At 44.0% G+C, this 16,464-nt stretch overlaps 1 pseudogene across 1 annotated transcript; it reads right to left on the reverse strand.

Annotated features, from left to right (window-relative positions):
• Window positions 1-981: 981 nt before the first annotated feature.
• On the reverse strand, window positions 982-2,353 carry LOC308548056 (26S proteasome regulatory subunit 4 pseudogene; annotated as a pseudogene). The gene has a single exon. The product of its transcript is annotated as a 26S proteasome regulatory subunit 4 pseudogene (transcript).
• Window positions 2,354-16,464: the final 14,111 nt, after the last annotated feature.

Genomic DNA, 16,464 nt, shown 5'->3' on the forward strand with positions numbered 1-16,464 from the left:
ATATTTACTTTAAAGAAACAGACTTCCACAACAGAGAATCTAAACACTTCTGGAAATGAGCCTGAAGTCAGAGGTCAACTCAATGAGACCCTGCAATGGGGAAGTTAAGAGTTTAGAGAAGCACTAGGAAAAAATAGAATGACCCAACGACGGGAGGTAAAGTGACCTGGGACTGCTGCTCTTGAAAGCACCCATTGGCTTAGATGGGGAGGCCCGGGCCATTGATTTATGGCCCGAGGGATGTGCAGCCAACATGAGCATCCTGCAGAGCGACTTACTACAATGTTTGCACTAATCCATACAAAGCAAGGGAGGGTTCACTCCAATTTCCCTTCTGTCTCCCCTCAAGCCCTTCTGCACTTAGCAGTAATATTTAGGTTGTAGCCATGATCAAAGTCACCTGTCTTCTTGTCCTCTGCTTCCCACCCTCATTCTTTCTCCTTCCTGTTGGAAGTGGGCATCTCCATGCATCTTTGCGTTGAAGTATGCGGATTGTAACTACCATTTTCAGTGCTGAGTAGGCTCCAGGTACTTCACATATCTCATTTAATCTTCACAATAGCTCCTTGAGGTAGTGATTTCTATCTGTGGTTTGCAAAGGAAGACAGGCTCAGGGCAGTCAAAGGGATCTCTGAGTAAGGGCACGCAGCTGGTATGGGGAAGGCAGGACATGTCCCCCAACGTCTGAGCTCGCCTGTCTGGCGCTACATCCCAGGCGCCCATGAGCAAGGCTGGAGTAGACTCCTGCCCTCCTCAGTGACTTTGGAATGGGACAGACTCCAGCCACAAGGAGGCGCTGCTCATTCCTGAGTGCTGCTCGCTTGGACCTGGCTTTTTTTTTAGGAAGAGCATGTTTTATTGGGAAGAGGGCACTGCACATGATGCTCAGAAAGGTACACAGTGCACAGAACGTGTTGCTAATGAAGATCAACTGGAACGGGGCTCCTCTGGCAACTTCCCCAAACTCCTTCCTCTAAGGGGTCAGGCATTCCCCACCATTTCCTTGAAGGCAATTGTAGTTTGCTTGAGATAGAGCCCCTCAAGGGTGCCTTCTTGGTTTTTTATACAGAACATTTTCTTTACATTTTTGGGTACTTTACATTTTTGGGTACTCATTAGTTACTTTCATTCTATGTTCTCTCAAGGCCATCAGACCAGCTTCTGTACACATTGTCTTGATGTCAGTACCAGAGAGGTCATCTCTAGCCACGATCAAGTTGTCCAGTGTCACGTCATCAGCCAGCGTCATTCTGCTTGTGTGGATCTGAAAGATGCTCTTCTTGGTCTTTTTGCCAGGCAGGGGAACTCGATCTTGCTGTCAATGCAGCCTGGTCTGATAAGTGCTGGCTCCAAAGTTCCTATTTGGTGTGTGGCTGTGATACCTTTTACGTCTCCCCTTGACTCAGATCCATCCAACTGGTTCAACAGTTCCAACACTGTTCGCTGAATTTCTCTCTCACCACCGGAATTTGAGTCCTATCTTTTTGTCCCAGTGGCATCAATTTCATCAATAACCATGATGGACGCTGCATATTCTTCAGCAACTCGTTCAGCAACCTGAATGAGTTTGGGCCCATGGCCTAGGTACTTCTGTATAAGTTCAGAGCCAACCGCTCTCAAGCAAGTGGCCGAGGTTTGGTTTGCTACTGCTTTGACTAATAAGATTTTACCTGTGCCAGGTGGACCATAGGGAATGACCTCCTCAGGGGGATTTAGACCCATCTTTTCATAAAATTCAGGATGAGTGAGAGGAAGTTCCACAGATTCCTTAATTTCCTGGATTTGGTTGCCCAACCCTCCATCGTCAACACAGGCCTCCTGCAGGGCCTTCTCCACCTTCATCACTGTGACCAAGGGACCCGTGTCATCCATCAGAACCCGAAAGCCAGCATGCACCTGCGGTTGAGCAGGACAGAGCAGCCTGCTTCCAGCAGGTCCTTGTCCACATATGAAAGAATGCTGATGCAGTGTTCTGAGTCCACAGATACAGACACAAGGGTGTGATTGTCATTAATGATCTCTTCCAAGGTCCCTGCTGACATTGGAGACCCCTCAGACCATCCACCTTTGATCTTTCCTCTTCTTGTTTTCTTCCAAAGGCTTCATTTGTTCCTGACTTCTACTGAATTCTTCCTCCATGAGATGATAGTCTTTAATTCTCCTTAACTTCAATAATTTCAACCAGCACTGAGTGTGAGTTGTCACCAGTGGCAGTTTGCTGGCAGCATCTGGTCCCCTTGTTTTCTTCTTTCCCCCACTCTAGTTGGCACGGGAGGGTCTATGTCTTTTTCTTGTCTGTGGCACCCCTTTTGCTACCTCCAGGACCATGACCACCGCTCTGACTTTGACCCATTTTGACTTCGCTGCTGGACCTTGACTTGGCACCTTTATCACTGTTTTATTAATGTAGCTTCAGAGAGTTAGGGACTAGAGACCACCTACTTCAAACTCAGATTTTAGGTGAGGAAACAGATGCACGGAACAGGAACAGATGGACTAGAGTGATGTATTTGTCAGCGTTGCTGCACAACAAACTACACTCACACTCAGTGGCTTAAAACAGTGATGACTTGTTATTCCGCACGATCCTGTGGGTAGACTGGGAGATTCTTCAGCTGGTCTCCCCTGAGCTTACTGGTGTGGCGGCACCCAGCCGAGAAGCCTTTCACCCTTGGCATTTTCAAACCATGGCGAGAGTGTCCCAACAGGGCTAAAGCAGGAGCTGGCGTGACTTGGAAGTCTCAAGTCACTTCTGTTCCATTCTGTTGGTCAAAGCATGTCACAGGGCCCTCCCAGAGGTAAGGATTGGGGAAATAGACTCCACTTCTTGATGGGAAGAGCAGCAAAGCCACATGACTAAAGGGGGAGAATGCAGGAAGCATGATTTAAGGAAGGGGGTCATTATTCTAACAACTTCCCTAGATGATGTGGCCAGTGCCCGGCAGAAGCAAAATTTGAACCCAGGACTCCTGATTTTGTTCTTTCCCATGGCAGCATGCTGTTCTAACATCCATGGGACTTTTGAGAATCCCATGGATTTTCCAGGAGTCTCCCTAACTCACCAACAGGTTTCTGGCTCTGAGGAGCAACAAGAAAATACTTCATATGTCCACCCCTCCACTCATGACTGGGCTGAGCAGTGTCTATTCCTCGATGATCCCACGGTGTAGCCACTGCCCTTTATCTTCCCTCCAGAGTGTCACAGGATGGGAGGATTCTGCGTTACATCATCCAAAGGGGTTCCTGGGTGCTCAGTAAGGTCAAGGAAGAAAATATTAGCATTCCATTTATATTTTCAGTTGCCTAGAAAGGAAATTAACTTTACTAATGTTTAGAAGTGGAGAGACACTGGTGCTCTGCCTTGGTGGTGATGTCCTGAGTCCTGCAGGGACAGAGAAGACCCTGGGGGAGGAAGGGATACTCCACAACCCAGACACATGAGCAGTGATCTCTCACATGTCTGATATAGTGGATTAAATATTATGTTATCTTAATACTTTACAGTAATTTGCAAGCAGATTGAGTATGACCGTGGTAAAATTTTGTATGGCGTGGACATTCACTGGCCATGTTCTTTGAAGAGTTACCCAATGTAAGGATAAATTATATTCTTTTCTATTTTTTTAAAAAAAATCCTCCCCTGAGGATATGTTTATTGATTTTAGAGAGAGAGGAAGACAGAAAGAGAGAGAGAAACATCGATGTGAGAGAGAAACATCGATCAGCTGTTTCCCATATGTGCTCCTACTGGGGATAGAACCAGCAACCTTTCGGTGTATGGGGTGACGCTTCAACCAACTGAGCCACCTGGCCAGGGGGAACCATAACATATATCTCACTTGTGCATCTAAAACTTTGGAAGCAACATTTTATGTGTACACAATAGCATTTTATGTTTAATCTGAACTGCAATTTGAGGGTACCCATTATGTCTTACTCATTGCTGTGTTTTAGGACCTGTCTAGGGCCTGGATTATAGGTCAGAGGAACGTGAAATCTTTTGTGGTTAAATGGAGTTGTTCCTGATTGTTTATGTGTCTAGAGCTCCTCATGGTGAGCATCCTATAGAATCTATGATGAAATATTCCAGGAGGCATGAAGGGGGACTCTTGTTAATCCTGGAACAATCCTACGCAGGGCTGTTGGATGTAATTAACACAAGTGATGTCTCAGATAAACTGCTCTTGTTTTGAAGGGCCGGGAGGACCTTTGTTCTAGATTGTTCTCTTTAGCAGCTTGGGAATTTTCTTGCTGAACTCCTCAACTGTCAATGTGCTTACTATTTTTGTATTTGATTTAGCACCTAGTATATGTTGCCTTGCTGCCATGTAATATTACCTAATTTTCCCTTTTTCAGTATTTTCATCATTCAAGGAATGGATTGGAGCAGAAGATACTTAAGGTCCTGTACCAGTGTCCTATTACTGTTGTAACGAATCACCACAAACCTAGCGGATAAAAACAACACACATTTATTACCTTACAGTTCTGCAGGTCACAAGTGCCACGTGAGTCTCACTGGGCTAAAGTCTAAGTGTCTCAAGGCTGGTTCCTTCTGGAGAGTCCAGGGGAGAATCTGTTCCTTCCTTTTCCAGCTTCTGAAGGCCACTTACTAAATTCTTTGGCTTGTGGCCCCTTCCTCCGTTTTCAAAGTCAACAGTGTAGCACTTTCAAATCTTAATCTCTGTCTTTCTCTGTCCCCCTGTCTCTCTCTCTCTCTCAGCCTTTCTTTTCTGTCTATCCCCCTCTGCCTCCCCTCCTTGTTTTTTTCTTTCACAGGATCTACAAAATTTGCAATCGGGTCTGTATGTGTTTCAGGCTTATTTCCCGCATTGTTTTGGAAACTGTTTTCTCATTCACAGCTATACTACTGGGACCTAGAAAGGAACATTAGTTGAATTATCCTCAAATTGAAAACTTCTCTCCTTTTTTCTATTCCTATCCATCTGCAGGCCATGTGTTTGTCCAATAAGAGAAGAAGAAATACCGACACCATAGTCTAACCCCAGGGGCTTTCCAGCCAGTCTCGGTAATGCACTTAGGTAAGGCCGGGGCCTCCTCACATGACCTCATGCTGTGGGCAGTGCCAGGTCTGGTGAGCTGGGCGCCAGAGCACCTTGGGACTAGGAAGTAAAACTTCCACGAAGACCCTGTCCGCAGCTCCCGGCTCTCATCTCAGAGGCATTGCCTCTTCTCTTCTGGTGGACTCTATTTTCTCTGGAAATAGGAACAAGATCAAGGGGTGCTGGGGGTGTGAGGAGAAGGAACGTATGAGACAGTGGCTGAGGAGAGGAGGGAAGGACAGGGAAACGGGTGTGGTCCCCGGGCAGCAGGAACGCTGGCTGAAGGTCAAGGGCGCAATGGAGAGGGAGTTTGAGCGGCACTGTTGCGTGTCCTCTGACCACATTCAGCTGCTGGGTACAGGACTGGAGAGAGCTGAGGGCGGTGTTCAGCCAGGTTTGGTGTTTGTCGAGTGGGTAACACTGTGGGAACAGGTTCCCCTTCCTTTTCTGTAAAGTGGGTGGAACCTCCCACTGCGGATTGAGGGTGGCTGATTCAGAGGTGGGAGTGTAGGAGCTTATGGGCATCCAACATCCAGAACATTCTCACCAGAACCCAGGGACACTGCAATGTATCTCCCTTTAAGGCTGCCCTTAATTTTGATCTGATCTCACCCAATTTGTGGCAGGAGGTGAGCTGCAGGTGGGGGTGGAGGGAACATTGAGTGCCCCAAGGCTCTGTCCCAGACCTGATCCCCACCCAGGGACTGTTGTCTGAAGGGAGAACTTACCACGCAGAGTCTTCACCTGCAGGGCAGAGTTCTACCACCATCACCACGTTCATGCAATGGCATGAGTGTCTACCACGTGCCCAACAGATGGGGCTCATGGAAGCCTAAGTCCTCAAGAAACTTAGATCAACTGAGGCAGGAACACAGTAATATATGATATTTAACAAGCTCAGAAGTTATTTTCCATTTGGACCTAGGATTATGACCAAGCCTGGTTTGTCTTTGCCCCTGAAGAAAGGCAACAGGGAAAAAACCAGGGGCCAAGAGGTTTGAAGGTGAAGTTTCTGGCTGTGCTGTGGTTGCTCCTGAGAGGTATATTCTCGATGCCTTTTATGGGCCCGGCCACATTTGTGACTCAGACAGCCTAAGGGACTCCTCCAGTTTCCTGCTGTGGTAGATCCCACTGATGGAAAGCGTCAGCTGATAATTTAGTTTCCTTTCATATGAGTTTCTTTTGAGTCCTGCTACCCTGATACTTAAAGATGGGCTGGGAAAAGCCCTTTCTAGGAATTTCTGTGCTGTGGGCTTTTGCCTCTCAGACCTCCTGGAGGGCCTGGGCATTGTCAGGCAAAGGGTGGTCATCCTGGAGCCAGAAGGTCCCCAACTGTCTGGAGAAAACTTGGGTGCCAATTGGCAGGCAGGCCTAGGCTGCTCCTGGCGCTCACCCAGGGAAAGTAGCACTCAGTCATTTTAGAAGCCATCATCTCCTCCCTGGACCCTGCACTGGGGGTGGTCTCACATGGGAGAGCTCCTCCTCTGCCGTTGTTGAGAGACCCTTTCTCATTTGGATCCCCATGGAGGGTCTCTGGGCTCAGAGCAGTGCCAATGGGGCGACTGCAGTTCAAGGAGCAGAGAGAAGGGAGTGGGGAGACAGGGAGCAGAGGGGAGGAGATCTGAAGGAGACTGAGGCGAAAGGAAGAAACATGCCCTGGCCAGTGTGGCTCAGTGGCTAGAGCATCGGTCCGCATACCAAAGTGTCTCAGGTTCGATTCTTGGTTAAGGGCAGGTGCCTGGGGTACAGGTTCGATCCCTGGCCCCAAGGAGGGGCTTGTGTGGGAGGCAAACAATCAATGCATCTCTCTCACATAGATGTTTCTCTCTCTCTCTCTCTCCCCTCCATCTCCCTCCCGCCCTCCCTCCCTCCTTTCCACTCTTTATTTAAAAAAAAAAATATTTTTAATCCTCACCTGAGGATATTTTTTTCCATTGCTTTTCAGAGAGAGTGGAAGGAAGAGAGAGAGAGAGAAACATCGATGTGTCTAGAGAGACAGACACATCGATTGGTTGCCTCCCGCATGCACCCTGACTGGGGCCACGGATGGAGCCTACACACCAGGCCGGAATTGTACCCAGGCCCCTTCAGTCCACAGGCCAGCGCTCTAACCACTGAGCAACCCAGCCAGGGCTTCCTTTCCATTCTTTCTAAAAACCAATGGAAAAAATATCCTCCAGTGAGGATTAACAAAAAAAAGAAGAAAAAAAAGGAAGAAACATAACTCAGTGGTTCTCAACTGGGGCTGGTCCTGTCCTCCCCCCGCCGGAACATTTGGGCAATGTCTGGAGACATTTTTGCTATTGGCATCTAGTGATCTAGTAGGTTGAGCCCAGGGGTGCTGCTCAGCACCTTGCAATGCCCAGGACAGCTCAGCCACAGAGAATAATCCAGCCCCAAATGTCACCAGAGCGCTGATGTTACTTGAAGGACTGGCTGAGGCGGAGAGGACAAGGAGCCCATTTGTTCCATGGAAAGAGATCCACTGTTTTTTTTCTTGAATAGCAATTAGTGTTTATGACGTGGCATTTAGGCAAAATGTGAAAATGGAGAAGCTGGGGCTCTGGGCTTCGGTTTGGATCTTTTCCATATGAAACATCCCTTTGGATTACCCCTTAACCAAACAGGAGAGGGTGTCATCAGCCATTGGCCCTTTGGTACAAATGATTGTACATCCACACCACTTCCCTTTGGACAGTCACCGCTGAAACTTTTGTCTGATGGTGACATGGTGGCTTGCATTGTCTTTAGGAGGTTCTAGTACCTCGGTGTGGCAGGGTGGCATTGGTGGTGAGGGGCTCCCTGGTCACCACTCATACCAGCCTGGCCTTGCTGGGAGCATTTCCCACTAACTGGGCTATCACCTCTGAGTATGGCATCTTGCTGGCAGGAAGCTGTCCTGTGAGGGCTAAGTCCCACCTAGGCTGCCTTCAAGCTTTGCACAGGCTCTTGTGGGGTGGGGCACAGAGAAACTGGGTGGGTCTCTCTGCCTTGTCCATCTTAGGGCTTTCTAGGTGGAATCAGAGGATCTGGCCACTATAGTGGCAAGAAAAGGGAGTTGGAGCAGGAGTGATCAGTAAAGGGTGTGTGGTCTGGACCTTTAAGGAAACACATGGATCAGGGACTCCCTGGGTATGGGCATTTGTGGGAAAAGACAGAGAAGCCCTGACTTTCCAATGAGGCAACAACAACTCCTGGTGGCTGGGCAGTGGGGGCTGGGCTCTCCACTGGGGACAAGCATTCAGGGGAAGGTGCCAGGCTCAGTCTTGGAGTGCACCAAGTTATTTCCAAGGGGGAGTGATTGCTTCCTGGAAGCTGAGATCTGAACTGTGCACCTGGCAATGGCATTCCCTTCTTACTCCACGTGTGTCATCCCGTGATGAGTCCATGGAGGACCCTTCTCTCTTCAAGACTGCCCTTGATGTAAATTTCGGCCAGGTGTCACCTGCAAATGAAGGGTGAGGGTCAGCCTGAGCACGCACAGATGACTGAGGCTGTAGGTCTGGGATGCCCATTGGGGAACACAGCTTGGAAAGTACATGCTGACATGGCAGTTGAGAGTCAAAACCCCTTTTGAGCATGTGATCAAATCCCTCTAATAAAGAAGAGAAACTGAGAGTCTCAGGCCATGTGCTGGGACGGCTGCCATCGTCGGGCTACAGGCCTGGGGGTGGGGGGAGGCACCAGGAAAACTATGAAAATTCTGCAGTGTTTTGCTTTCACTCACCTAGATTTAGAGGAATTCTCTGGCAAAATGAAACTGAAATCTTGCTTCCCCACTGATGGTCTCCTGGTGGCTGCTGTGCATGGACTTGCCCTTGACTCTAGGCTCTGATGCTTTTCCGAGGTCAGCTCTGTCAATGTATAATTTATGTACAATAAAATACAATAAAATTCACCAATTTTAAGTGTATGATTTGATGAGTTTTAACAAATGTGTACAGTTATGTAACCCTCGCAATCATGACATGCTACGTTTCCATCACCCCGAAAGCTTCCCCGCCTTTCTCTGCAGTCAGTCTCCTCCCTCTGTAGCAGTCTGGTAACCACCCATCTCCTTTCTGTCACTGTGTTTTGGCCTTTTTTTATTTTAAAAAAAAATTGTGTATACACAGAATCTTACAGTATGTAGTCTTTTATGTCTGGCTTTTAAAACTTAATGGAATGCATTTACAATTCATCCACATTGTGGTTTGAATCAGAACTTTGTTCCTGTTATAACTGAACCCTGTTCCATGGTGTCAAGACACCACTATTTGTTTATCGATTCACCAGTTTACAGACATTTGGGTTGTTTCCAGTTATTGGAGACTCTGAATAAAGCTGTTATAAACATTCGTTTACAGGTATTAATGTGGACATACGCTTTCTGTTTTTGTGGTAAAAACTTGAAAGTGGAATTGCTGGGTCATATGGTAATTTTATGTTAACTTGTTAAGGAACTGCCAGACTCAGTGGCTGCACTATTTTGCATTTCCACCAGCAATGGATTAGAGTACCAGTTGCTCCACAGCCTTGTCAGCATTTGGTATCGTCAGTCTCTTAATTGTAACCATTCTAATGACCATATAGGGGTAGATTAATGGTTTTCATTTGTATTTCCCTAATTACCAAGGATGTTTTCAGGTGCTTATTTGCCACCTGTATATCTTCTTTGATGAAATTTCTGTTCATGTCATTTGACCATTTTTAAAAACTGGGTTGTTTGTTTTCTTAATATTGAGTTGCGAGAGTTGTTTATATGTTCTGAATACAAGTCTTTTGTTAGATATATATTTTGCAACTATTTTTGTGCTTTGCTTGCCTTTTCATTTTCTTAACACTGTCACTTGAAGAGTAAAATGTAAAAAATTTTGATGAAGTCCAGTTTACCAAATAATTCTTTTATAGTTTGTGCTTTTTGGTGTCTTATTTAAGAAATCTTTGCCTAACCCAATGCCACTTAGATTTTTTTCTTAAGTTTTCTTCTAGAAGTTTTATAGTTTTAGCTCTTACATTTATGTCTTAGATCTATTTTGAGTCCATTTTTGTATATGATATGAGTCATGGTTTATTTTTGTTGCCTATTGGATGCCCAATTGTTCAATTGTTGGGACTGCCATTAGTTGAAAAATTATTGTTTTCTCATCGAATTGCCTTGGCAACTTTGTAGAAAATCAATTTGCCATGTGCATACGGATCTACCTCTACACTTTGTTGTAATTTTATTAGAAAAAGTAAGATTTAAGTACAATGCTTCTCATGAAAACACTTTCATTCTTCATCAAATAATGTATTTATCTGGGATTCCAGTTATAATATTTATGTTAGTCTAAAGACTACAGTTTATTTCTGTGCAACTTTGCAGTGTGCTTTGGCCAAAAGCATTAATAGCTGGGCCCAATTTAAATATTGTAACTTATGGAAAAGAATTGTCAAAACGGTCTGATGACTTTTGAGAATGAGATATAATGATCTGAAATGTATACCTTGCACCTATTTCTGCCTTTCTTTATCTTACACAACTCCCAGGTTGATGAATCTCCAAGAAAACCTCTGACTCAAACTTAGAAGAGAGCTGCTGCTCTCAAACACAGGTCACCATGTCATTGCATCTGAGTAGTAGAGTTTCCTAACTTCCAGGAATATTTAAAATTTTCTGTGGTTCTTCAAGTGTCAGGCATGAGTCTACCTAGGTGAATTTCTGGGCCTTTGCATAGCAATGAAAGAAAAGTTCATCCGTTGTAGATAATCTCGTGTTCACAGCTTGTTCATTCTCACATTTCTATCTCTCAGGGCTGGGACATGCAGCCCTATTTCCATATTCTCACTTAGTCTTTATTGTGTGTCTGGAAACACAGATACTCTCATATTCTATTCTGCTTTTGCTTATGATAAATTTTATCTTATAAGGTGCTGTCTAGGGCTTCTTCTTCTTTCTCTTTTGTGTTTCAAAGACCAGTAGGAAAACACACACCTGTGTGTTGATACTCTAACTTTGTGGTAAGCTCATTTGAAAAGCCAAGGACCACATACTGTCATTATTCATAGATGAAAGGATATTTTAGCTCCAAATTTTGAAGACTATCTCAGACTGGCTTTGTCCCTGAACTGCCATTTGATTCCTAGAAAGGACAGAGAGCTGGAATCAGACCATTGGATGCCAAAAGAGGTCTGTCACCTTCTTCATTAAGCTATTTGCCCTCTGAGTGCCCTCATCTGATGAGTGTTAACCACACTCCATTTCTAAACCGAAGCTTCTGACAATGTTTAAGTGACCGTTTTCTCAGCTTTGGCTCATCAGGGTTTTAGAAAGTCTGAGTATCAGTTCAGCCTGATAGACCCACCCAGGAGAGGGGAGTGTAATCTGCGGGCACTTAGCTCTGGGACCAGTCAGCCTCCCCCTTTTCATCCCACTTATGAACGGAAGCCTTTCGCCAAGCCCTTGACCCGACTGATGAACCAAGAGAGGTAGGGGTCACACTAAAGCAGAGGAAAGCCACTGCCTTGGCCGTGAGAATTTAGAGATAAGCACCAACCAGTGACAATGGCCAGGAGCATTCTTGAAAGTTCCCAGGTGTCCGCTGAAATTGTGACAAAGTGGATCTTCACTTTCTTGTGGTAGGCAGAATAACGGACCCCGAAGACGTCCACTCCTTACTCCCCAGACCTTCAAATACGTTAGGTTGCAGATGGAACTAGGGCTGCTAATCAGCTGACCTTGAGATCATCCTGGGTTATCCAGGCGGGCCCAGTGTCATCACAGGGTCCTTATAAGTGGCAGAAGGAAGCAGGAGAGAGTCAGAGGAACTGTGACTATGGAAGCATTTGGGAGATGACCTGAAATGAGCCCAGGAGTGAGGGCAGCCTAGAAGCCGAAACAGACAAGGACAGGGGCTCTCCTCTAGGCCCTCTAGAAAGGAACCAGCCCTGCTGACGCCTTCATTTTAGCCCAGTGAGAGCTGTGCTCGACTTCTGACCCCCAGAATTACGAGATAATAATTTGTGTTGTTAAAAACTACTAAGTTTTGGGTAATTTGTTATAGTAGCAATTGAAAACAAATATAATATTTAATCTTTCCTCATTCATTTCCCCTTGTTTGGTGTCTTTGGATGGCTACAAAAGTGCACTGCAAATTTTCCAAATTTTCTTTTGGACTAACGTAAGAATTTACCCACCATGTTTTTATTTTTATTTTTTGACTCAACCACTTTTATTTCACTTCTTTTTTCTCTCCCTAGCACCTTAAAGTTTTTTTCAAATTAGAAAAAACTGCAATGGAACTTTTGGGGCATAACCGGTGATTATGATCCTCCTGCTCATAAATAGAATTTCTATAGGATACATTTTTCTCTACTTAAATGCATGAAATAATATGCCACATGTTAAAGAAATTCTTTATACCCACACTACAATTCACCTACCACCAATGAATTCCCTGAATGTCAATGAAAAGATAGTTATATGCTGGAGAGAAGAGCTGTGTCTGTGTTATTACAGAGGACAGACCCCCTTCAATTTCTGAGTGTTGAACTGGAACTGACTGTGTCTCAATCTAAGAGTTTTCTGAACATTAAACTGTTAAAAATCAAACTGCTTTATGAGATAACAAATTTCTTATTTCTGAAATAATTCAAAGAGGCTGTCAAGGCTGTTGTAGAGGGGATTCCTGCAAGAGGTGGGAAGTTATGTTAGGTCACCCCTCTGGTCCTTTCCAACAGAAAGAGCAGATGATTTCATGATGCGGAATTACCTGGAATTGCTTCTCAGTTGTCTTGCTGCGATGGCCCAACCCCCATCCCAGTTGCCCAGTTTTTCCGAAGAAACAGATAATGTGAATTCGAGTTGGAAGCGTCCTTAGAAATTCAATCTGCTGTTCTTATAAGGGGAGTTGATTTGCCCAAGGTCACCCAGGTAGTCAATGACAGGGAGTGAGCCAAGAACAGCTCTCCCCGGCTTTCTAGCTGCTTGATCACGGGCTCAGTTTCCACAGTGCTGCCAGGCACGCAAAGTATTCTTGCTATTCAAGTCCTTGCCAGCTTTGGCATCTTTTGGGGAGTGTAAGGAAATATGGGACCAGCCACCACGCCCGCTTCCTTTTCTTGCTTTCATCCTGTCTTGATCCTTAGAGGAGCTTGTCATTCTGATCTTTTCCTGTTGCCAATTCTTTTAACCCCCACTTTTTAAAGTCCCCACCTGAGGATATGTTTTTATTGATTTTTGAGAGAGAGAGAAAGGGAAACATCAATATGAGAGAGAAACATCAACTGGTTGCCTCCTGTACACACCGTGGCCTGAGGTCGAACCAAAAACAGGTCTGTGTCTTGACCGGGAATCGAACCCACAACCTTTTGGTGAATGGGACAACGCTCCAACCAACTGAGCCACCCACTCAGGGCGTAACTCCCATTTCTGAAGAGAGGCGGGCATGTGTCCGGTGACTTGCTGGGTCCAGGAGATTGTGTGGAGAATCCAGGGAGTGCTTTCAACCATTGAACTTCCATTCCCTGGGCGATGGTGACACAGGATAAGCGCAGAAAGGGGGCAGGAGAGAGTAGAGACGGCCGGTTTGTTGGAGTGGCAGAATGGGGAATGATTTGTTTTCTCCCTTTTTACATTTTTCAGAGTTGCTGAGTCATTAATTTTTCATTAATGCAAAGTTGTGAGAAATATAAGTGTATACAGGCTCCACTCTTCTTTTAGTTCAGAAAAATGATGCTTGAGAGCAAAAGACTGAACAGCTGTTTCATCTACATGGAGGTGAAATTTAGAAAACAAAAGTGGAATTACTTTTTATTGTTTCGAAGTATTAGTCATTGTAATTTGAAAAGGGAAGTCATGCATATAACCGGTGGAAAAGAGCAGTCACTGCGGGTGATGTAAGCATGTGTCATCATGTTAATTAATAGCTGATATTAATACCAATGAGGCAGATTCAATCAGGTGGCCAGTTATACAACAAGTATCCAGAAATCTGTGTTTTTCCCTTTAAACCAATAATGTTCATTTAAAACTTGCAGTGAAAAAAAGATTTCATTCACAATGACAAAATGCATTAAATAACCTAGGAAAATTTTCACTTAAAATGTGCAGGACCCAAAGTGAAAAGAATTGAAGCCTCTATAAAGGGCATAAAAAATGACTTCTTCTTGGATAGAAAGACTTGTCATGAAAAACATGTCAGTTCTCCATAAATTATCTGTAAACTCAATGCAGTTCCAAGAAACGTACCCACGAGTTTCTTCTTCTTTTTTTTTTAGTTAAAAAACCACAATTATTCTAAAGTTTACCTGTAAGACTATAGATATGGGAAGATGGCTAGGAAATGTGTGTTTTGCTGGTTTCTATAAAATTTATTATAAAATTTGCATACAATGAAATGCACTTTTTGGGTGTCTAGCTCTTCACACTTTGACAAATGCAGAGTCGTATAACTGCCACCTCATCAGGATACAGTCCCCCCCCAATTCCCTGTGCAGCAGTCTCTCCTTCCACCCCTAATCCAAGGAAACCGTGGACTTCTTTTCTCTCCCTCTAGTCTTGTCCTTCCAAAGACATCATATAAATGGAGTCACACAGAGTGTAATCCCCGCGTCTGTCATCTCTTACTTAATGTATGTGAGATTCATCCATGTTGCGTGTAATCAGTGGTTCATTCCTTTTTATTGCTGAGTGGTACTCCCTTGCATGGGATATTTGACAGTTGTGCGGAGACCTACTGTGCACCGTAGCATCGCATGGAAACAAACATAGCACAGCTTATCCAGCCGCCCACTGAAGGACACCTCGGTTGTTTCTCTGACTTGTAATTATGAACAAAGCTGCTACACATTCTGCGTGCAGGTTTTTTGGAAGGACATACGTTTTCGATTCTGTAGGGGGAGGGTGGACATACTCGCTTTATGTCTTTAGGAGGGGAAAGCATTCAGGTTTTCAACATTAGGTATAAAGTTGGACGTAGGTTTTCTGTTGATGTCATTTATCAGGTTACAGAAGTTCCCTTATAGTCCTAATTTGCTGAGTTTTTAAAAATCATGCATAGATGTCAGGTTTAGTAAAATGCTGTTTCTGCGCCTATGGAGACGGTGAGGATTTTTATTCTTTAGTTTGCTGATACAGAGGGTGACATTGGTTGATCTTCCAGTGTTGGTCTAATCTAGCATTCCTGGGATAAACTCTGCTTGGTAGTGGTGTATTTCCCTTATTACTGGACCTGGTTTGCTGACATTTTGATGAGGACTTTGCATCTCGGATCCCGAGGAATATGAAGTTTTCTTTTCTTGTGTAAGTATTTCTCTGGTTTTGGTATCAGGGTAACGCTGGCTGTGTAGAATGACTTGGGAAGTGTTCTTTCGTCTTTTATTTTCTGGAAGAGTTTGTGTATTATTCCTTCATTAAATGCTTGGGTGTCTTTCTTGGAGGGTTTTTTAAAACCACAAACTCACTTTAGCAACATGGGACTATTTAGATGATCTATTTCTTCTTGAGTGAGTTTTGGTAGTCTGTGTCTTTGAAAGAATTGATCAGTTTCATCCAGGTTGTCAAAAGGAACATACAAGTTGTTATAATATTACTTTGCTCTCCTTTTAATGTTTCTGGGATCCACATGTAATTTTTGTCTCCCCACTTTTCTTCTTAGTCAGTTTGGCTAGAGGTGTATCAATTTTCTTGATCTTTTCAAAGAACCAGCTATTGAGTTTATTTACTTTATCTAGTGTTTTTTGTTTTTAATTAGTACTTGTTCCTCTCTCTATGATTTCTTTTCTTATTCTTGCTTTGAGTTTAACTTGCTCTTCTCCCCCCTCTCCCAGTTTCTTGGGTGGAAGCTCAGATTGTTTATTTGAAAACTATCTTCTTTTCTAATATAAGCATTTAATGCCTCTCAACTTCCCTCTAAGTGCTGCTTTACTGGCATCCAACACATTTTAATAAGTTGTATTTTCGTTTTCATTCCATTCAAATATTTTACAATTTCCCTTGTGACTTACTTTTTGACCCAGGGATTATTTAGAAGTATGTTGTTTAATTCCCAAACATTTGGGGGATTTTCTAGATATCTTTCTGTTGTTAATTTGTAGTTTAATTCTTTTATGGTCAGAGAACACAGTTTGTATCATTTTGATTATTTTAAACTCCTTAAAGTTTGGTATGTGACTCAGGGTATCGTCCATCGTGAGGAAAGTCCATGTGTACTTGACAGGAAGCTGTATTTGTTGTTGGATGGATGTTAATTGGGTTAAGCTGGTTGCTAGTGTTGTTCAAGAATATAACTTTTATATTCTTGGTGATTTTCTTTCTATTTGCTTCATTAATTACTGAAAGAGGAGTGTTAAAATTTCCAAGTATAATTTTAGAATTTATTTCTCTTTCATGTCTGTTATTTATTTCTCCATGTATTTTGATTCTCTTTTGTTAGGTGCA

This window comes from Miniopterus schreibersii (genome assembly GCF_964146895.1).
Source record: "Miniopterus schreibersii genome assembly, chromosome: 18".
Lineage (NCBI taxonomy): Eukaryota > Metazoa > Chordata > Mammalia > Chiroptera > Miniopteridae > Miniopterus > Miniopterus schreibersii.